The sequence below is a fragment of the Sciurus vulgaris genome, assembly GCF_902686455.1.
Source record: "Sciurus vulgaris genome assembly, contig: HiC_scaffold_442_arrow_ctg1, whole genome shotgun sequence".
Lineage (NCBI taxonomy): Eukaryota > Metazoa > Chordata > Mammalia > Rodentia > Sciuridae > Sciurus > Sciurus vulgaris.
In genome coordinates this window covers 7,830,368-7,853,994 of record NW_027632595.1, presented here as the reverse complement: position 1 = coordinate 7,853,994, position 23,627 = coordinate 7,830,368, and positions in this window count along the sequence as shown.

The window sequence follows — 23,627 nt, the reverse complement described above, 5'->3', positions numbered from 1 at the left end:
AGACTTCCACACATGAGCTTCTAGGGGACATTTTATATTTCAACCACGACACTGTGGGACTAGATGGGCAAAGGATGGCTTGGCATGGGGTCAGAAGAAGGAGAGCCTGCATTTTGATGGCACTGGCAGTTGCTGGCATCGTTGCCTAATGTCTGGCTGACTGGACCTGTTCTCTTGATGGTCAGAGGATAGATTTCCAGTTTATTTCTAGGGAAGGTGGAAATGGGGAGCTCAGTGACTGGAAAAGATTTTTGTCAGGCCCCAGAGAACAAAAAGGGAGAGAGAGAGGGAGGAAATTGAGCTAAAAGGAGGCTGATTCTGGAAGGACAGCAGGAGGGGGTAGAGCGTGGGTGACATTCAGGTTGGCAAATGAGCCTGGGAAGGCTTGTTCTCTGCAATTAGACCATTGCTTGAGGTTAATGCATCACACCCGCAGAGCCCTGCCAGCCCCATCCCTCCCACCGTGCCACAGATCTGTCTCCCCAGCCTCCCAGGCCCTGTCCACTCTGTCCCCAGCTGGTGAGGGTGCTAGTGCATCTTCTAAGCATCTGGTCCAGGACTGCCCACTTGCTGAGGTGGTGCCCGTCAGCTTGCATCTATGACATCTAAAGAATGTTTCTGAGGACTCTGTGCCAGGGTGGGTACATGCCAGGCCCTGGGAGCTGCTAGATGGAGTCTTCCCTCCCTGCCCACTTCTCATCTCATGCCCCCACCCATCTATCCCCCATCCATTCTTCAATTCATTTAGCAAGTCAATAACGTATGAAGCTCTATTTCTCTGGCAGGTTCTGGGCTGGTGCTAAGGACATCATGAAATGAAGATACAGCCACATTTCAAAGGAGGTAGGAAGAACAAGAATCACTCTGATCTGCTCCTGACAGGTATCGATGGCCTGTTCAGTCTTTCCCCAAAGCAAGCCCTTCCGTGGATTTTAATTCCATGACATTTTTTGAGGTCCTTTTTTGAAATATATATTCCTAAACCCACCTCAGAACTGAAATCTTCCAGGAAGTGTGTTTTGGAAAGTTTGCCAGCAGACTTGGATGCTCAGCTGATTGAGGTTAGAGTGGGTGCTGAACCTCAGTGGTCTCAGGTGGAAAATGGGTGTAATTTTTCATGATTTCACCTCACAACACATTTAAAGGAGATGGCTCTAGAGAAAGCACAGGCTGCTTCATGGCGGGCTTTCCGGACACATCTGTGAAGTCTTGGGGTCCTGGAGACTCAAATGACCTTTTGCATCAGCAAGACTTAGCAATTCCAAGTGTGGAATCCTGGTCCCTCCTCAGGCAACCGGAAGCAGAATCTCCCCTGGTGATTCACTTCTGCGTTGTAGCTGCCTGTAGAAAGGACATGTGGCTAGTCCAGCCTGTCACCCGGGCGGGCAGTCACACTTATGAGCAGACTGTCTCTATTAAGGAGCACTAATGAAATGTAAAAATGATTTCCTCAGTTGTAATTGCATATTGCTTCTCAGAGTTGTGACTCAGGCTGCTCTGTTTATGGGTGATTTAGGAGCCTGTTACACAGCATGGTGCGTCACGCAGGGAGACCAGGTGCGTGGAGAGGCTGGGGGGTGTGGAGTCCTTCCCTCTCCCTGACAGAAATGGTCCTCTGTGACTTGGGGGGTCACACCTCCCCATTCCCCCAGGGCAGATGCTCCTTTGCTACAGGGCTCAGAGCTATGCCAGGCATCTCCCCAGAATCAAAGCCGGATCCAGAGGAGTCCTTGTATCTTGTGCCTTGCTCTTGACTGTGCCCAGGACTCATCCAAGGAATCTTGTAAAAATGCTAATGTGGATTCAGCCACTCTGGGTGGGGCCTCAGGTTGTGCATTTCTAACCAGCTTCAGCTCCTAGTTCAGAAAGTCTAAGAGTCTAGCTTGAATCCTGCCTGCTGCAATCAAACTGTGACGGCTCTTATTTCTCCTGTCCATTAGCACTCTGATCCCACTGTTGCTCATGTCTCAATGGAGAGAGCTGGTTGCCCTTTAGACCCACTTCCATGGGCTGCATTTCCAAAGTTTGCCAAAAGGAAATGCAGCGGGAGTTTGAGAAACAAGGGGAAGAGCACCTGGAAGAGCTGGGACACCAGGTGGCAAGATGCAGAAAGCTGGCTCAGAGAGAATTAGCCAAAAGCATCAGTTATTTGATTTTTCATACAATGGAACCATTGGTAATTCCATCCGGATCATAGACCAAATGGCATCCTCCATGTCCCCCGCTCCCCACACTCTTCCCTCCCCATACCTCAGCTCTTAATTGTTCACTGTCACCTCCTTTTCAGGCAGGCTGTCTTCTTGTGATGAGACCAAATGAAGGAATCCCATCTTCAGACCAGGGTAACACGAAAACCCGACCGGCCAGTCTAGACAATTCCCAGCCTCGAAGCCAGGGATGGGGTCAGCCCTGCCAACCAAAAAAGAGGCTGGACACTGGGCAGACACAGGAGGACGTCCATCACCACAGCCCCTAAGCCCATGTGGCCCACAGGCCGGGCCCGGTCCAGCATGTCCGTTCCTCCAGGGCCCCCCGCAGGCCCCTCTGGAGAGTTGACTGTGCAACAATTTCTTGATCACTTTGCTCTCTGAGAACAGGGCTGACAGCCTGATTCCTGCTGCCTTCCAATTGACAGGGTGGCGGGAAGCAGGGAACAGGGACCACCTAGATCTGTTTTCCCTTTCTGTCCTGTGACCACCTGTTCGACTTTGAAGGAGGCTTTGGCCTCTGGGGTGAGGGGACCAGGGAGAGAGCTGGAGGCTGGAGAGCCCCAATTCCTGGTGAATTTGCATCCTGCGACTCCAGGACAGAATGAGCTCTTGGCTTCTGCAGAGTGACATCTTGGGGCCATCTGTGTGTGGGAGGAGGCCCTCGATGTGTTTGAGGTGGTAAATTCAGGTCATGCCACTTCCTGCTCTGAGCCATCTCCCAGCTTCCCAATGCCCTCAGTTCGAATCTCAGCCCCTCCCTCTTGCTAGCCTGGCCTCTTCCTCCACCCTCCTGAGCCCTGTGGCCTCTCCACCTTGATGACATGCTGAAGTTCCACCACACTCCTGTTCCTTGGGTCCTGGCTGCCTCTGTTCTAGGCCTTCCTGAGCTGTGTGGTTTTCCTACTCAGAGCTCTATCCCCTCCCCTGGCTCACCTGGATTCTCACCCCTACCTCACTGTCTTCTGGTCCACTTCTCATCTTTTGATCAACATGCTGCTTCTGATGAGAACCTTACTGGCCACTCACCTGCGATCTGCCCTGGGCTGATCTTCATACCATCCTGTTCTCCTTGGCAGCTCACATGTCCTTTGACCCTTGCATTTCCTGGATGGTTGATGGCACTTCATGGTCCTCACTTGACCCGGTGAGGATGGGAATCTTGTCTGTTTGTGGTTCTAAGACTTACCATAATCCTGGCAGGGGACAGGGGGTGCTTTGGAAATAATTGTGGAATGAGTGAATGAGTCTTCTGATGCTCTCTGTGTCTCCTGAACCTGTTCCTGGGGATCTTGTTAAAAATACAGGCTTCTGAAACCCTCCTCTTGGATCTTCAGACTTCAGATATCCAATGGGGTGCTGGGGAAACCCACTGGATAATTTGGAAAAGGTTTTCATTGTCAACCCCCAGAGCTCCCAACAAGGACCAGGGACAAAAATAATCTGTTATTTTAATTTGGCTTTCTAAATTAAGTTTATTTATTTATTTACTGTAAATTAATTTACAGTAGACTGACAGGCAACACCAGCAAGGTGTAGAATGAATTAAGAAATACAAGGAGAGAGAAACGTATGTCCCTAAAAATGCAATGTCATCATCACCATGGACAGGGAAGCAGTACAGGAGCCAGGCAGACACACTTCAATCTGAGTTAATGCTAAATTGCTTATAGTTGTATGTGTTGGGACTTCTCGTGTATCTTGGTGGTAACTAGGCAGTTTCTATACATTGTCAGAGAACCAGCAATTCCATTAATGTTCTTTTGCCAGTTGTGTCACATTTTGTGTCTGGGTTTTAAGCCGATAGTCCAATACAGCCTGCCACCTCCATCCCAGTTCAAACACTCACCAGCCCTTCCCCACCCTCAGACAGGATGATTCAAGGAATCCTCACACTTACGTCCCTTTGTGCTCTGCTAACATGGGCAATTGAAAGTCTACCAGCTTTCTCTGTGGACAGGAGCATGAATGGGCACCTTTGTTCTTGGCCTGTTCCACTGGAAACTCAGTACTGAAACAAGCAAACAAAACATGCTTTATTTCAATTACTGGATGGCTAGCATCATGAGGTCAGGCACTATGCTCTTCCTCCAGGAATTACTCTCTTCAGAACCTTGCATATATCCTGGCCATTAATGACAACAATGAAACACATCATTATTATGATTATTATGTTTTACAGACTTTCATAGCAATTTGAAGTTTACCAATGCATTCCTTTATTATCTTACATAATTCTAACATGTCACTTTTGGAAAGTAACTCGTACCTAGAATCACCTTGGGGGTACTTCAAGCTGCACATTTCTAGAACTTTCTCCAGACCATCACTAACAAAGTCTGAATGTTTAACAGTCTCCCCAAGGGGTTTTGGTGATTTTCCAGAAAGGGGAACCACCCTTTGGGGTTCACATAGGGTGGCAAAGTGCGTGAGCTTAGAAGTTAGCCTGACCGGGGACCCAATCGAGACCCCTGTGGGGCCATGCACACATTGCTGCAGATTTTGGCCCCTCAAATTGCTCCAAATTGTAAAATGGGGCCGAGGAAACCGGCATTAGGAGGATCTCATGAGACCACAGGGTCCGACCGGTGCTCAGCAAGCTTGCTTTTCCTATGGCAACATAAAATGGTAGCTAAGGGCTTACCTTTTGGCAGTTCAAGCATTAAATCTTCCACCTATAAGCCGACTTGCTAGTAAGTCCCAGTTTCTTTATCTGTAGAATGGGGATCATGGACCCATTTACCTCTGAGGATGGTTTTGAAGTTACTTATGAAAACTGGCACCTGGGGACAGGCCCTGGCACCAAGTGCACTGTGCTGTCTCAGGATAGGTGGGGCATTTTTTACATGAACATGGAGGCTAGGAGGTGGGACTGAGATGCCAGAGCCAGGCTCCCGTGCCAGACTCGGGCTCTTCCCAGGCTACAAAGCCCATGCTTAACAAGGCCTCTTCCTGGGACTTAAAACTAGGTCTGTGAAGTGCTTCTCTGTGTTTGCTCCTCGCAAGGGGAAAGGGGGCCCTCCCTTCACCTCCATTGCCAACCTCTTTCCCTCTGCAGTCCCCCTTCTCTCATGCCAAAGACAAGCTCCATCACGATGTTTTAGAAATGCTCTGAAAGACAGAGGGATTTGGAAATCCCATCTCCTTCCCATCTGTCTGCAGGAGTCCGGGCAGACACTGGAACAGTCACCTAATTAGTGGCCTCGTCTTCTCTGGGGCTTGGGTCTCCTGGGGCATACCCTTCACATTTCCCAGGGAAGAGTTCGGTGCTTCATCAGGTAGCCCAGCAGCTGAGGCTTCCCCACTAAGGCTGGGGGCAAAAGGGGTTTCTCAACTCTGGAGCAGAGAGTTGGGGGCCTGAGTGGGGGGGACCCTTGGCTGGAGTTGATATGGACGTGGCTGCAGAGAAGGACATGCTGCACCACTGTGAGTCTCCCCATGCTTACCCATAGAATGGAGTAACTGTGCTGACCTCACAGGCTTGTGGGGACTTTGTTCACAGAGCGACCATCTTACAGTCCCTGAGTTCTGCTTCATTCCTATGGAGTCTCTCCTCCTTTCTGCCCCTCTCTCTAAACTCTTCAATGACAGAGTTACAGAATGTACTCTGAGCTGCTCAGCTTGCCTATGAATCCTGGCCCTGCCCTTTTCAGATCAGTGGACTTCAACACACCACTTCAGCTTCCTAAGTCCACTATCCTCATCTGTAAGTTGGAGGTCCTGATCCTGGACCTGCTTTGTATCATCGTTGTGAATGAAGAGCAAAATCAGGTCGGTCAGCACATAGTAAGTGTTCAATAAATACCCATTGCCATTAAAAGGAAGTGAGGATAGGAAGGACTACTAATTCATCCAGATTGCCCCCATTTCATATGAATGATAGGGCAACTTGCTCTCCCAGGAACCTCATTACCTAGGTGTTTGGACAACCTCAGGACTCAGCTCTCGGGGACACTTCTCAGCGAACCTTTCCGAGCTCTCCTCCTACATTGGACTCAGCTTTTTCTTCCAGCTTTGTGAGCTGCCTGTCATGACATTGTGTGAGTCTGTCCCTTCCACTGGACTTAGGTTCCTTGGGGACAGGATCCACTTACCGATAATTGAACTGAACAGCTCAGACAACTCCTTGCATCTATTTGAAAGTGAGAAGAAACTGAAGATCCCCAGGCAGTGTTTCCCAAAGCTTTTTTGACCATAATCAATAGTAATAAATACATTTTACGTGATGTGTGTTTGCGCATACATACACAGTGAGAAATGCACATGTTTGTTTGATGTTTGTTCACATTTCAGCACACACAGTGAAATCTGTTAACTGATCTCCCCTCCCCTCCTTCTCTCTTACCATCTATTTAATTTTTAAATTGGTGTGACTTTCTCAACACATTTCAGAAGCAGTGTCCTGTGATACTAAGAGCACAGACCACTGGGAACAGAGAGATGGGGGCTCCCACTCCAAGCCCCCTGCTCACCAGTTTTGTAGCATAGAGACATCACCTCCCCTCTGTTTCTTCACCAGCTACTAAATGCAAGTGCTCCTTAGGTTTCTGTTGAGATTTTAATGTGGCACTCAGAGCAGCGCCTTAAGCACAGAGTCTGCCAGGTAGCGAGCAGTTCACAACAAGTGGTGGTAGTTTTCAGAACCGTCTTCATCCTGTTTTATTTAGCTCCCCAAAGCCTGTCTCACTGATGACTACCTCACCATCCTCAGAAGCAGAAGAATGAGCCACAGATTCTTGGCACTGTGGCCCAAGAAGGAATTTGATGGAGACAGTGGACGTCTCACAACTGACTGGGGGGAAGGGAACACCTAGTGGTCTGACATCTGCTGTCTCCAGGATTCCTCCTGATGCTGGGGCAATGAATCAAAGGTCTTAAGTGATGGACCAAATCAAAGCCATACTCCAGTGACATGATACAGCCCAGGGACTCCTGGCTGAGCCCCTTCCCAGCGATCTTCACTGGCAAGTGGGTCATGGACACTTCTGCATAGATGCCCATCCCCAGGGCCTCCAGATGTCCAACCACCCCTCTTGGCCCCACAATTGTTACCAGAGAAAAAGTCCCCAGTTCTGTCCTAATGCCGCCTCACTGGCCTGCAGTTCCCTCTCTCTGCTTTGGGAGCAAACAGAGCAGCAAAATAATGTTCCTCAGAGACCCAAACCTGCACCACAGTCTGGGGTGAGGCTCCTTAGCACAGGGCTTATGATTCTGCCACCAACCATCTCTGTGACCTTGGCCAAGTACCTTCTCATGTCCCTTCTTCCACTTCCCCCCTGGTCAAGTGGAAATATCAATAACATCCTACAATCCTACCTATTAGGTTATGTGACAAAATGAATTCCTGCAAGTTACGCATTTGGTGTTTTTTAAAACCCTCAGGATATTGTCTAACCCTCTCTATTGAGATCACTGTTTTAGTTTGGGTAAGTAATGATTAAAAATGAATACTTCAGCTTATGCATCAGAGGCTGTAATAGCCTCAGCTGGAAGAGAACAGTTCATGTTACAACGCCACCATATCTCCTGGACCAGGGGGAGCCAGGTTTGCCTGGGGGTCTGGAAGATGTGAGGTGCACTGACATATTCTTGAACTTCTGGGAAGAAGGAACCAGTTTGTATTTTGGGGGTACCAGGTGGTTTCACATTGCTGTTGAATCAGCTGGCCTAGAAACAGTGACTCAGGAAGAAACACCCTCATTTCACTTTTTATGTCCTGTGTGGCTTCAGATTTTCCTCTTATTCCCCCAAAGGACTGACTTTCCTGCTACCTACCACCTCTCTCTCACTTGGAGTGTAAAGCCAGATGGCTTTCCTTCCTATTCTGCTCCCAAGCCCAGGATACTGCTGAGCCTGTAGAATGAGCTCCGTCGGTGGCCCCTGCTCACCTGGTGTTTGCTTCCTCTCCACCCCTCCCCTCCCCCCTACCCAGCATGTTGTCTAATTAGGGTGACAAGTAGCGCTCCGGGGAGCTCTGTCACCTATTCTGTCTCTCTGTGACTCGTTCTCTAGATATCTGTTTCTCCATGTCTCTCTCCCTCTCTATCTCTATCTGTCTCTCTCTCTGCCTCTCTCTGTCTCTTTTACCAGCAGCCAGGCCCAGGAATCCTGCCTGGATCCCACCTGACTGGATTCAGTCACCTGCTTGGATGAGAAAGAGGCAAAAGTTGGAAAAATAAAAAGTGACCTTTGTGCATTTTGAGCAGCAGTTACCATTTACAGAAGCAGAAGCCAGGTGAGGTACAGAGTAGATGTCATTGTCCCCAAGAGGGAGTGAGGAGGGGCCATCTCCATTCTCAACCTTCTTGGCACCCCAATGAGCTCAGGGCTATGACCTTTTTGTGTCTGCTCTGGAAAAGAGAAAATCACTCTTAATTCAGAGGAGGGACCCCCAAATTCAGTCTGCTTTATCTCTTTCTATCTCTTTGTATCTCTCTCACGGTGTCTCTTGGCAAATTCAGAGATGATTCCTTTGTAAACTTTGAAAGAAAGCATCTTCTCTGAACTTTATTAGCAATGAAAACACCAGGGGTTGCCAGGCACACAGAGAGAACAATAGCAATTTGAGAACGAACATAACCCCTACTCAAGATTAGACTTTGCCAAGACAGGTGGAGCTTCCCTCCTCCCTTGAGTGAATCACCATCTTATCTTTTATTGAAATCACTGTTATTATTATTTTTGTACCAGAGATGGAACCCAGGGATGCTTAACCACTGAGCCACATCCAGTCCTTTTATTTATTTTTTATTTTGAGACTGGATCTCACTAAGTCCTTAGGGCCTTACTTAGTTGCTGAGGCTGGCCTCCAACTTGTAGTCCTCCTGCCTCAGCCTCCAAAGTCACTGGGATCATAAGCCTGTACCACTGCTCTGGGCTTGAAACCTGTTTGTTTTTTCCTTAGACTCTTACCACTTGTGTTTGCATTCCTAAAATTACAGTTTAATTTTACTTACTTTCAAACTTCATATGATGGAATCTTACTCTTTGTATTTTTTTTTTTTTTTTTTGGACCTGCCAGTCTCCAGAATGTGGGAAGGGGATTTCTATCTTCAGTCAATCACCCAGTCCAAGGGGTTTGTTAAGAGCAGCAGAAAGGGACCCTGGTGTGTTGCAATGCCTCCCTTCCCTCTCCTAATGGGGAGGACACTTTTGCTTGCTCTGGGATTGTCTGCTTCTGTATTGGATCCCTCATCGCTTTGAACACATCCACACACCACCTTTTGTGTGTTCCAGGGTTTCTAGGGAGAAATCTGATGAGAATCATGTGGGGAAATGATGATGAATGCTCCCTCCCTCTTAATTCCATAGGTTTTAAGGTCTAGCTCCAGAGCATCTCAGGGAGCAGAGCATTCTGTGATAGCATTCCGACATGAGTGGGCCCAAAGCACTGTGAGTTGGAAGTCAGGGGAACTGAATACTTTGAGTGTAGACATGATGAGGTCTTTAAAATCTGAAAGTTATTACAGATTTTCGGCAGCAAATGAGAAGACCATTGAAACCTCCGACCGATTTTCATCTCTAAACATGTAAATATCAGTCTCCATGACCCATGGACACAGAAAGCTTCCTGGGTCCTTCCTTCTTATTATCATGCAAGTCAAAAGGGGGCAGGAGGCTCCAGAGTGAGGCTATGCCCAGGCTCGACTGGGACATTTCTTGCTCTGACCTCACGAGGAGCCACTGTGAGGTCACCTCAAACCCCCAGTATATAAGAGAGTGACCAAGGGTGGGCTTTGTCCATTAAGTACAGGAAGCTCTTGGTGGTGACCTGTCAGACTCCCAGGTAGTTAGTGTGTTTGGTGGTTGGTGGTCGGTGGTTGGTGTTTGCAGTGGTTTGCCTTTTTTTTTTTTGATTTGGGGTTTTTGTTTTTGTTTGTTTTGTGTTTTGCCTTTTGTTTGTTGGTTTTGGTGTTTTGTTTGAGTTCGTTATTTTTTTTTTTTAGATAGCCTCCTCAGTTGGTGTTCCAGCTGAGTATGCGCAGAGAGTGTAGTGAGAGTAGTGTAGAGGCGCAGGGGCCCAGCTCCTGCTTTGAGTTGGCCCTCACTGACCATTACTGTGTCCTGAGGCCCACTGGGGAGGGGAGCTTCAGCCAGGTGGTACTGGCCTACCATCTCCTGACCGGGGTCAAGGTGGCAGTGAAAGTCATGCTGAAGACAGAGAGGCACGAGCCTGTGCTCCATGAATGGGAATGGTTGATGTCCCTGTAACACCGAAACATAATCCAGCTCTTCCAGGTCATTGAGACCACCTGCCACATGTACCTGGTCATGGAGTATGCGGAGGGCAGGCAGCTCCGGCTTCGCATCCCACGGGAAGGTGGCCTACCGGAGGTGAAGGTGCGCAGGGCATTCAGGCAGATGTCACCAGAAGGGCATGGCGCACCTTGACCTCAAGCCAGAGAACTTTGTGGTGGATGCCAGGGGCAACATAAAGCACATCAACTTTGGCCTGAACACCAGCATCAAGCCTGGGGAGCTGCTGACCGGATTCAGGGGCACTCTCCTGTACCTCACCCCTGAAATCATTAAGCGCAAGGGATTCAAGGGCCCCCCTGCAGACGACTGGAGCCTGGGCATCACTCTTTATTTCATTCTCATGGGGAGAAGGCCGTTCATGGTGACCACCAGTAAGGGGCTGCTGAATCTGGTCCTGCAGGCAAGTTACAACATCCCCCCGCATGTGTCCCCAGGAGCTCGCAGCCTCATTCAGCAACTCCTGACAGTGGACCCCACACAGAGGCCCACCCTAGAGCAGGTCATGGGGCACCCATGGCTGAGCCAAGGCCAGGACCCTTCACCCAGTCATCCCAGCCAGCCACTCCCCCAACAGCCCGACCCCACCATCATGACCGTGAGGTTTGACATAGGTTTTGACCCCTACAAGAGCTGGATGTCCCTGGCCAACCACCAATTCAATGAAGCCATGGCCACCTACCTTCTGCAGCAGTAGAGAAGGCAGGGGGCGGGATGCCTGCTCCAGCAAAGCCTGTCCGTAGCCGGGTGGCTGGGCCTTGCCCAGGGCCCTCGGTGGATCCTCCCAGTGTCCACCCTAACAGGTGCACCAGCGAGCCTGCCCTTCTCTTGCCCTGTGAGCCACAGCAGCCCGAGGAGGCCAAACCCTCAAGCTGGAAGGACGCTGCGTGCACCAGCATGCCGGCCATTCCTCTGCGCTTCCTCCACAAGAAGGCACCCGCTCCCAGACTAGCCTCCCAGCAGGACTCTGGGCCAAGCACTAGTAGGCGGGGAGCAGAAGGAGGCAGCTCGGCCTCCCAGGGCACCTCCATGGGGCCAGCCCATGACAGAGGCAGGGGCTGGAGGCAGGTCACCAGGAGGATCGCCACCTGCCTTCATCAACTCTGATGCTGCCTTCTGTGCATCCACAGGCCTGCCTCGAGAAGGGTGGCTCCGGTGGCCACAGATTCCATAGTCTCCCCAGTAGCGTGGTTCTAGATATTGTGCCCATATGAGACAGCCCAATGGACAGCCAGAAGACCACGAGCTCTGAGCATCTCTCCATCTACAAGCAGACTCAGTTTCAGAAGTGAGGCTGCCCACTGGCTCAAGCTTCTGGGACTGAATTCTGCCCAGGAGTGCACCCAGGTGCTCCAGGACTCTCCTCCACCCCCACATGCCAGAGACCTCAGAGACTTTTCCCCAGGGTGCTTCCTCCGGTCCTGCTCTTCTCTGCCATCACAGAGCTGTTTCTTAATAAATTTCCGTTTCTCACAAATGGTGTAATACGATGGGCATTCCAATGATTTCTTTAAAAAGAAAAACAGGCTTAAAATAGGAGGAGGAAGGAAAAAGGAGGGAGGCCTCAGGTAATGGCAAGAGCCCAGCAGCCACCCAGTCCAAGGCCTGGACCCAGGTGCCTCCGCCTACCCATCAGTATCAGTGGAGACACTTTTTAAATCTTTCAATGTTACATTAAAAAGAATCTTCCAGGTTGTTGGCTATAGTACCAGTCCGCTCATTTTGGGATCTGTATGTTTTGATGTGTGAATATACACTATGCATTGACCTATTCTTTGGTGGATGGGTGGGTTCCACAAGTTATTCATGTTCAGTTTTCTGGTCCCATTTCCTATTTTAGGTAATGGTTGCATGAACTTCCTTAGGTATCCTCAACCATTTGCTTGAAACAGATTTTTAGATGTAGAATTTCTGTGTTGGGGGCTGTGCCATGTTGATCACATCGGCAGCGAGGAGGTTAATTGACATAAGCACACTCAGGTGATTTTATTGTCCACGCACACAATGTATGCACATGTGTTCTCAAGCACTCCTAATTGTGCCTGATCTTTGCATAAGAGGTGTGGCCCTGCTCTCCGCCTCCTGGAGTTGATATAAGCATAGGCAGAGCAAGACAGAAAAAAAGCAGCTAGCCAGACATGTGCAGAAGCAGAAAAACACGCGCAGCAGCCAGAGGGAAAAACACGCGGCAGCAGCTAGTAGGGAAAAGCGGCAGCAGCAGCCAGAAGAAAGAACACAGCGGCTAGTAGGGACACAGCAGCAGCCATTAGCAAAAAAGCAGCTAGACACATGAGCGGCAGTAGCCAGAGGGAAAGACACGTGCGGCATCAGCGAGTAGGGGCAGCAGCAGAAGTCAGATCGCAGAGCAGAGAACTGAGACACATCACTAAAACACCTTAGGTAGAAGTACCCTTAGTTCACAGGATGCAGGACACACCAATAAGCAGCAGACCTTAAGTGAGGCATAGCAAGTCTATCTTCCTCTAATCTCTAAGCAAAGCCTGTCCTTCTCTCAAGGTCTCTCTTAAGCAAAGTCTCTTTCTCTCTGATAAGCAGTCTCTCTCTCTCTCCTCTCAAAGCAAGTAAACCTCATTTCCTCTATCCTCTATAAACAAACAAGCAAGAAAGCAGTGCACTAAAAAGAAAGATGGAAGTGCCTCTGTTTCCACTCTACCACCCATAAGACCTGTGCAAGTTGTTGCTGAAGGTGGTGACAAATGTCCATGGATTTTGTACCGCAAAGTGCCAGTGACAAGTGGTGGCCTGTACGGGGAGTGGTGGCCCGTCTGGGGAATGGGGAGCATGTGGGGAAGGAAAATTAGCAACAACGTTACAGGAAAAAAGGGAAATCTGCACAGTGGGGAAACTGAGGAACCTCACAGGAATAGGGTAAGGGAAAATTCAAGATCTGCCTCCAGGAATAGATACAGCAGGGAAAGTAGGAACCAGGCAAGAGTCTCTGGTCAGAGCAGTTTAAGGGCAAGGGATGGTAAAAAGAAATAGTGTTGGTCAAAAACTAAAGATCACAAAGGAGATGACAGTGAAGTGCAAAAATGTGTGTATTTGTGTTTGTGTTTAAAACTAAAATAAGTCAAGTAAAATAAGTCAAGAAAAGTTAAAGTAGTATACAGGAAGATGGGTCGAAGAGGGCCCAGGTACAGGGAGCTGGGTAAAGTAACCCCCAGTGGAGAGGGCCCAAATACAGGGAGGTGGGTAAAGTAAGCCTCAGTGGACTGGTCAGGTATTATTAAAATAAGATTTTGTGTGTTTGTTGTTTGTCAAGAGTTTATGTCTTTGATCAGAATGGATAAAGGAGCTCTGAAATATGTGTATTTTTTATTGTTTGTGTTTGTACTACTGTTAGTGTGGCCTTTGTATAGTGAAGGATAATTTCAGAAATATCATGAAGTCAGTCTGAAGGGATAATTCAAAAGGAGGCATGAAAAATATATTACAAGGAGAAGCGCTGGGAGAGATTAAAAAGGAAGTTAGCTGGGGTAACCAGAAACAGCATAGTTCTGTGGAGGAAGGAAATACTGGGTAAGAATTAGAAAATAAGGAGACCACTGGAAGATCATATGTTCAATCTCTAGCAGAAATAAGCCCAGGGTTTATAGAGGAAAAGTTGCTCAATGTGCCACAAGGGGATCTTCATAAATAGGATCTAATAGCAACAGAAAAGAACTGTTAAAGAAATCAAAGTGAGGAATAATTGCATGGTAATGACTTAGAAAAGAATTACTCAGAAAGTTTAAGAATAAGGGGAAAATGTAGGAGAAAGCTAAACCTAATACAAAGAACCCCAGAAAGGAATAACTAAGTGGTAGTGAAAACTTAAGAACAAGGGAAAAAGGTAGGAGAGAGCTGAATCTAATACAAAGAACTTAGATAGTGATGACTGGGAAAAGCTATGCAGAGCAGTGTTATCTGGAGGACCATATCTAGTTGGAGAGCTCAGTGGTAAGAAATAGCTGTTAAAACTGCTTGCAGAAATGCAGTAGCAAGGTTTCCTGGTGGAAATGTTGGAATGCTAGTAGGAGAAGGCTAATATGCTTCAATAGATACTCAAAATTAATATGATCCTGGAGTGTATGCATATATATACAACAGCAAAGAGACAATGCCCTAACAAAAGAAAGCCAAGAGATAACTTTAGTAAAATCTGTTACATCTTGTGCCCCAGTCCTCTGCCCAAAGTGCAAAAAGGGAAAACATTGGGTTAATGAGAGCAAATTAGTTACTGATGTTGAGGGCAAGATGTTATCAAATCATTTAAGAAACAAGGCACAGAACTCTTCAACTCAAGGCTCACAAAGTGGAAGCAGTTGTCATAGCCTTGTAGAGTTTGGGGAGTAACAGATCTTTTTGCTGATAGTGATTGCATCACTTGGGAAATTCCTAAATTAGAATTGGTTGGACCCATAGCCCTCATAAGCTGATCTAGCTACTCAGATGGGTTTCATCTTTTTCTCAGTAAAGCAAGCTGCTTATTTTCATCCTGTGTAACTCACTTCTAATTCTTCATGTTGATACCTCACCTTTAAGGAGGGTGTATAAGTAAAGGGAAGTGCACTGAGTAGAAAGTTAATGGAGTTAATATAGCCCTGCATGTGAACCCTTAGCTATATTGTACAACCCTAAAAATTTACAAAAGTAACCAATAATACTCGCCTCTACTTCTCACACAGAGTTGCCATTCATTTGCCCAAATATTGTTCAGGGTTTTGCTAATCATGCTGTTGGATTTCACATATCTCATGAAAGATGTGCCCACAGAACTGACATCTGCTGGGCGATGTTTTTGCCTTTCTTCAAGTGCTCGACATTGCTCCCTTCTGCTCTTCATAGATTTTCAGCCCAAGCAGTGCCACAAGGTAGAGGGTGCTGCCTTTATGATCCTCATTCCCAAGCACATTTTTTGAAGTGGAAACAATATCACCTCCCAGATCCCCTTTGCATTTTTCCATTAGTGAATATGAGGGAGGATGTGAGAATTAGCAAAAGTTTTGAAGCTGAGCCTTGTGATAATGACAATTCAAAGTATATAAGGATGTACATTCATACTTAGTGGTGAGTAATTTATCGGATTTACCTGCCATCTCATTCCTAAGACAGAGCAGACTGATGCTCACACAACAGATGAGAGAAGAGATATATGCTCCCTTCATTCTTTCATCCTGCAATTTGCCCACCCAGAAGGTCCCAATAATCCAACTTGCAATGGGATCTACAGAGTAGTGTCCTCTTCCTGTAATACTTTCTAGTTCTTGCCTAACCTCCAGCTCATGTACACTGCCTGAGCAGTCAACAACATTTTAAGGAATATGTATATTGATGCACATTTTATTCAGTTCCCCATGATTTTGATGATGGCATGATGGCACAATATCTAACATGATCCAGATAATGAGGGAAGTCTTAAATATGAGGAATCCCTAGTCATCACAATAACCTCTAGGAAACCAATTACTTTTTTTACATTTTTCTTTTTTATGAGTAATCTGTTTTTCCATTTGCTTACTTGGTTCCTCCTCCTTCTTAATGATGGGTTTTTCAAATGTGAACCTTTTTATAAATTTATGCTAGATTCACTGTTATTTATATGTTCTTTTACACAGAATGTCTAGTCTTAGGGCAGCTTAATTTCTCCAGTGAGTTAAGAAAATTATTAGTGCCTGGTACAGTAGGGCATTCAGGAACCAAGCTGGAGTCATCATTCCTCAGACCATTTAGTGAGAAGTGTTTCTCACACAACCCCACTAATTTCAGAGAGCTTTTGTTCTGCTCTCTCATTTCCTAAACTGTGTTGTGCCAGGCATGATCACAATGGGGAACATCTGGGAAGTGATGAGCCACAGGATTCTCTTAGCTTGTCTTGATGAATGCTTCCCATTCCACAGGATGCATCACAGGATTCTCTTAGCTTGTCTTGATGAATGCTTCCCATTCCACAGGAAGCATTCTAATGACAATGATACATTAGCATGGACAAAACTACAGACATTTTTTTACAAAAGTACTATGTTTCATTAATTTAATCATATATCATTGATCTGTATTATATATTGATATGATGTGGCTTAAAGATGGAGATACCAGTATGCATAGAAAAGAATTTTTCTGTGGTTTCTCATGGCATCACATAAAGGAAGATTAGGTATACTTAGGATTATATTAAAATGTGTCACTTTCTTTTATGGATATATAAAAAAAATCTAAGCTTTTCATGTTATTCATACATAAATACACTTTCAGAAAACAATTCTCCAATGGTTTTAAGACAGTGAACAAACAAATCCATGAATTCCTGAGTATAATTGCAAATTCATGGCATGTGTATAGTAAACTTGTAATTTCTCCTGTTTGTATGTCTGCAGATTTCTCAATCACACTGGACTTAATGTAATCCAGAGGCACTGAGACACTGATCATTAAAACCTGTCATTCAATGATTTGTTTTTGTAAGACTCAGTGTTTAAAATGAATTGAAGCAGGTCCTGTATATTCCAGAATAATATGATAGGATGAAATTTTTGCTTGTTTCAAAAACACATTTTTTCTTGTTAAGAGAAGGCAATTTTAAACTCTTCCTTTTTTTTTTTTTTTTCTTTTTTATGGTACCAGTGTTTGATGCCAAGTTGCTCAATGACTGAACCACACTCCCAACTTTTTTATTTTATTTTTTTTGAGACAGTGATTCTATACATTCCTTAGGGTCTTGCTAAGCTATGGAGGCTAGATTTGAACAAGCAATATTGCTGTCTGAGAATACTCAGCAAGTTCAATTACAGGCATTTGCCAATTTACCTGGCCTAATAAAATTTTCAAAGGTTATTTATTACATGCGAATATGGGCCCACTTAATTTATACTATAAAAATACACATTAAAAATTTAAAATACATAAAATATATTTTGAAGAATTAACATATGCCATTTATTTGTTCTTTGATATCATGAAATAAGACAAGTGTATCCTAGTGATCAAATGTGACCCATAAAAGTTTGGGCACATATGGAAATTTGATTTATATCTTTCTATTATTTTTTCTGGATTATCATGGGAGATGACACCAAAACACTGAATGATTAAATGAAGAAAATTGTGTTAATTTACCTGGTCATTACTTGTGGTAAAAATTGTCTTATCCTAGTGGTGGTAGAGAGTTTTCATTTTCCACAAATACTGGATGTTGACATTCATGTGTTGAAGCTAAAAATGTTGATCACAGAGAAGCCAAAACCAGAATATCTCCTGAGATCTATAAAAAAGAAATGAGATAGATACTGAATAATAAGTGCCAAAACAGTTAAGAGGGAAAAACAACTCAGGTTTTATAGCACAATAGGGTGATTTCAGTCTATAATGATTATGGATACAATTCAAACTAACCAGAGATGACTTTGCAGGTGTCAACATAAAATTGATAATATTTGAGAAGATTAAAATTATCCTAATTTGATCACTATACACTGAATACATATGGTGAATTATAATGCTGGGTCCCATATCCAAATACAAATAGTAGCTTTGAATTAAAAATTAAATAAAAATCAACAGTTCATTGTTTTAAGCAAGTATTTACATCACTGTAAATTTTTAAAGGGTATCCCATGTTCATGAATGTGTACATTTTCTTATTTCTTTTCACATTATTCAATATAGATCTACATGTTCTAAAGATCTGGAAATGATTTAGTCTCAAACATAATTTTCTGTTGAAAGTTATTTTTAGTATTTGGTTGTAACTAGTTTTAAAATACCTACCCACTATTTTAGATATTTGAATTGAAGCAGACATGTGTTGTATAGGAAATATTCCACAGGTAGTTCAATATTAAATTTTATGTAGCAGATACATGGTTGGGACTCTGAACAAGAAAATTGTTTACTCCATGAGATGAAAATAAGGATTCCTTGAAGGTCCATTTCTCAGTCTTGAGTAAAATGATTTTCTTTGAGTGAAAATCTTGCAATGCAATAACTCTGAGTCTAGTTTAACTGTAACTTTAATTGCAACCCAATTCCAGATAACTTAGTAAAAAACATTAGAATCTTTCTTACTAATATTTGATAACTGCTTTTTTCCTCACTTTGGACAGTTATTGCACTGATGATAATACTAAGTATATAAAATGGATATTGTGGGTTTTTAAAAACAATTATAAAAACCACCAAATATCTTGCTAAAATGTTTTAATATTATAAAAATTTTTGAGGCAACAATAGATGTTGCCTCAAAATCTCTGAAGGTACATGTATGATTAAATGGATAATTATAGCATAATGACCAATATTTCCTAAGGTCATTATATGTCCTGAACTCTACCATATTTGGTACATCATTTGTTTCATATGTAATACCTCTAAAATACAGGTAATACGACTGACTTTATTTTATAGATAATCAGAATTTGGCATCATAGACTGCTCAAAGTCACAATTTAACCCAATGGAAGACCACAGATGCAAATTCAAATTATGCGTCTTACAGGTAGCACCTCTCAATGTTGGCTCAGTTGATGAATTAAAGGAATTATCTATGATAATAAACCAGAATAAAGACAGCACTAAAATAATATATTCATGTATATAATTACTCCTTGTTATTGATTTCTTGTTAGGTAGAATTCTTCATGATTATGGAATCCTTGAAAGTAAATTCATCAATTTGTAGAGACTCCAATATGTACCTGGGTTTTCATCAAGTGGTACAGCATTTTCCTCATATGCATGAGGCACTGGGTTCAATCCTCAGCACCATATTAATAAATAAAACTAAGATATAGTGGCCATTTACAACTAAAAAATCCCAAAATTTTTTTAAAAAGAGAAAAAAGATGAAAACAAATAATATACTACCCCACAAAACTTCAAAATGAGATTATAATCAAGATCTGTTCTCAATAATATATGGTAATTCTGAATGGGTAGAAAAGCTGATGTACAGTGGAAGCCCAGCAATAACTGTATAATCCAGACATAATTTGGTAATAATGGGTAATGACATCTAGAGAATATCAAAGAGAAATTAGCATTTACATGGGATTAAGGTGTGTTGGGATAAATCCATATTTCTTTATGATAAATGTATATTCTGTGATTTATGACATTGATACTATTTGAAATAAATATGTTTTTCTTCATTTTGTTCTAAGATATATGATATTCATTTCCCAAAACATTAAAAAGAACAACTATATGATTTTACTTGCATAAGAAGTGCATTTTTCTCTGAATTCAGCCCTGTATCTCAGTCAACACCATCCTTCTTCTTTATTATATTTTCACATTCTGTCTGCAGCACAGGCTCAAATCCACCAACCTGACCATTGATTTTTTTACCCTAATCCATCTATGAATGCAGATAATTTTGTGGTACACCAGTAAAATGATTTTGTGTCTTAGGATTTTTTGAATAATATCAAACAAATCATTTATATACTTTTACAGATTTTTGAGGGAATTTTCCATTTGTGCCATCTGCCTGCTGAGTGTCCTGCAGTCTATTACCTTCAGTCTCAGAAGCTTCTGCTTGGAAAAGTTCAACCATTAATCCCCACATCAGAACCTGTGTTCCCTCTTGCTTCGGTGGTTCTTTGACATGTCCTTGAGTGCTCCATTGTCATACTCTTTTACATCCATTCGTAATGGGACCTTCCATGGTCTTATATTTAACAATGAACCTTTCATGATTTTATTGAGTTACTTTCTATCTTTTTTTTTTTTTTTTTTTTTGCAGTACTGGGGATTGAACTTAGGGTGATCACAGAGTGCTGCGAGTCAAGAACTCTAACAGCTGAAGCTATCTCCCCAGCCCTTGAGTTACTTTCTAATCATTTATTTTCTCTGTTAATTTTACTCTGGGATGTGTTTCTTATAGCACTCATGGCCTTTTCAAGTTGGGACTTTGTAGCTCAATTGTACAGTTATAAAAGACATGACAAGAAACCTTATTGCACCAGTCTGTTTCCAAAATCATCCCCTGTACAGAGGACCATCTGGACCATCCTTCTGCTGATGAGTTTCTTTGTATTCATGAACTGTTTGTACTGCATCTTCTCTTCATCAAGAACTATGTGGAACAGTGACCTGGTTTGTCATTATATTCAGGTGATTGTGGCCGATGACTATGACACAACCTGTCCTTTGCTGCTGATCTTTACTGGAAAACAAATTAACTTCTTGAAATATTTTTTTGGGAAAAATAGTACACATTTAGCTAATAATGATGAATAAGTTTTCCTAAAATATCAAAATGCTGGCTTCTGAATAATAAATCATGGCATAGAATAAATGTACTCTGGATTAAGTAAATTTGGAAATATGCACTTTTAAAAAATTTGTGTAGTTTGAAAACATGTGACTGTCATAGAAATGTCAATCCTGTAGCTTTTTGAACATAACAAAAAGGTACACCATATCTGCTTGATATCAGCATATGATTCAATTAGATGGGTCTCATCTTCATGGTCTAGGATAGTCACTTTGAAACACATTGAAAGTGTACAGCCATTTATAATTTCTACAATGAGCTGTATTTTGCCCAACTAAATATATCAATATTTATTGTAATGAACAGTGTACCCTATCCAACATCTCGTCTTATATTTATCTGCTAAAAACAATTGAAATCAGAAACCCAAGTTATCATAAGTACACCAGTATTCAAACTAGAATTATTAAAATCAGCCCATGGTGGAAACAACTCAATATCCAAAAGCATATAAATGTATGAACTAAACATGGACTGGGCATACCATGGAATATTATTCAACCTGGATCAGAAAAATAAATGTCTGAAGGAGTACCTCTTGAACCTTGAAGACATTGTTTCAAGTAAACTTTCAGGCTCAGAAGAAATACTGGTATTTTTGTTGTAGCTGTACGGTAGAGTGATTGTCTTGTATGTGTGAGGCACTGGGTTGCATCCTCAGCATTAAACAAAAAGAAGTAAAATGAAGGTATTGTGTCCATTTCCAAATACTTTTTTTAAAAAGAAACAATGCTGCTAGAAGAGAAATCTGAAAGTAGAAACTTAAAAAGACAGAATATAGACTGGCTATTACCAGGGAAGAGGAAGGTAGTCATTGAGGATTGTGGAGCAATAGCTCCACAGGGATAGTTTAGGAAGAAGAGCAAGTACTGGTGATGGATTATGATTGTTTTCAAAATAGTATGAAGATGCTCACTGTCTCTTACCTGTCCTCATAAATAACATCAAAATGGCAAATTTTCTGCTAAGTCAAACTTACCCTAATGAAGTTTCAATGACATTCATTATGTAAGTGAAATACTCCCAATATAGAAGGACAAACAACACATGTTCTCATTCATTTTTGGAAAGCAGTAATTAAACGTTGGAGAACAGAATGGGATAATGGTCACCAGAGAACAGAAACAGCAGGAAGAAAAAAATATCAAAAGAGTTTAGTGAGGAGCACCAAGGAGTGAAGGAATTCCTTCAGATACTTCTTTGGCACAGTATGGTAACTATTGTTTAGAACAACCTAAAATGTGCTCCAAAATGAAATGTCAAATAAAAATAATTAACAGTTGAAGTGATGGAGATATTTATTACTGTGATCTGATTAGTACAACATATATACATGTACTGAATTAACATAATGTAATCCATAAAAGTGAACTTAAAAATATACCTTTAAAAGGACTTTCCAGTGATTCTATAAATAGATGAGAAAAACATTCACTTTTTTATTGAAAATCATAAATTTACATAGGGCTATGTTGTTTGATTCATTCTATTATTTTTTCCCTTTCCCGTCAACTCCTCCCACCCCTCATTTCCCTCTATACAGTCCTTCGTTCTACCATTCTTACCACCCTCCTTATACCTAAACCTAAACCTAACCCTAACCCTAACATTAAACCCTTCTACCCCCCATTATATATCCTCATCCACTTAACAGTGAGATCATTCGTCTTTTAGTTTTTTGAGATTGGCTTATCTCACTTAGCATGATATCCTCCAATTTCATCCATTTGCCTGCATATGCCGTAATTTTATCATTCTTCATGGCAGAGTAATATTCCATTATATATATATATATATATATATATATATATATATATATATATGCCACAGTTTCTTTATCCATTCATCAACTGAATGGCATCTAGGTTGATTGCACAATCTGGCTATTGTGAATTGAGCTGCTATGAACATCGATGTGGCTGCATGTCTGTTGTATGCTGATTTTAAGTCCTTTGGGTATAGGCCAAGGGGTGGGATAACTGGGTCAAATGGTGGTTCCATTCCAAGCTTTCTGAGGAATTTCCATACTGTTTTCCAGTGTGGCTGCACTAATTTGCAACTCCACCACCAATGTATGAGTGTACCTTTTCACACATCCTCACCAACACCTATTGTTGCTTGTGTTCTTGATAGTTGCAATTATAATTGGGGTGAGATGAAATCTTAGTGTAGTTTTGATTTCCATTTCTCTTATTACTAGAGATGTTGAACATTTTTCATATATCTGTTGATTGCTTGCACATTTTCTTCTCTGAAGTGTCTGTTCATATCCTTAGACCATTTGTTGATTGGATTATTTGTATTCTTGGTGTAGAGTTTTTTGAGTTCCTTATAGATTCTGGAAATTAGTGCTCTATCTGAAGTATGAGTGGCAAAGATATTCTCCCACTCTGTAGGCTCTCTCTTCACATTACTGATAGTTTCCTTTGCTGAGAGAAAGCTTTTTAGTTTGAATCTATCCCAGTTGTTGATTCCTGCTTTCATTTCTTGGGCTATGGGAGTCCTGTTAAGGAAGTCTGATCCTAAGCCAACAAGTTGAAGGTTTGGACCTACTTTTTCTTCTATAAGATACAGGGTCTCTGGTGTGATTCCGAGGTCCTTGATTCATTTTGAGTTGATTTTTATGCAGGGTGAGAGATAGGGGTTCAATTTCATTCTGTTGCATATGGATTTCTAGTTTTCCCAGCACCATTTGTTGAAGAGGCTATCTTTTCTCCATTACATATTTTTGGCCCCTTTGTCTAGTATGAGAAAATTGTATTTATTTGGGTTTGTGTCCATGTCCGCTATTCTGTATCATTGATCTACCTGTCTGTTTTGGTACCAATACCATTCTATTTTTGTTACTATTACTTTGTAGTATATTGGAAGTCCTGGGCATTGCAATA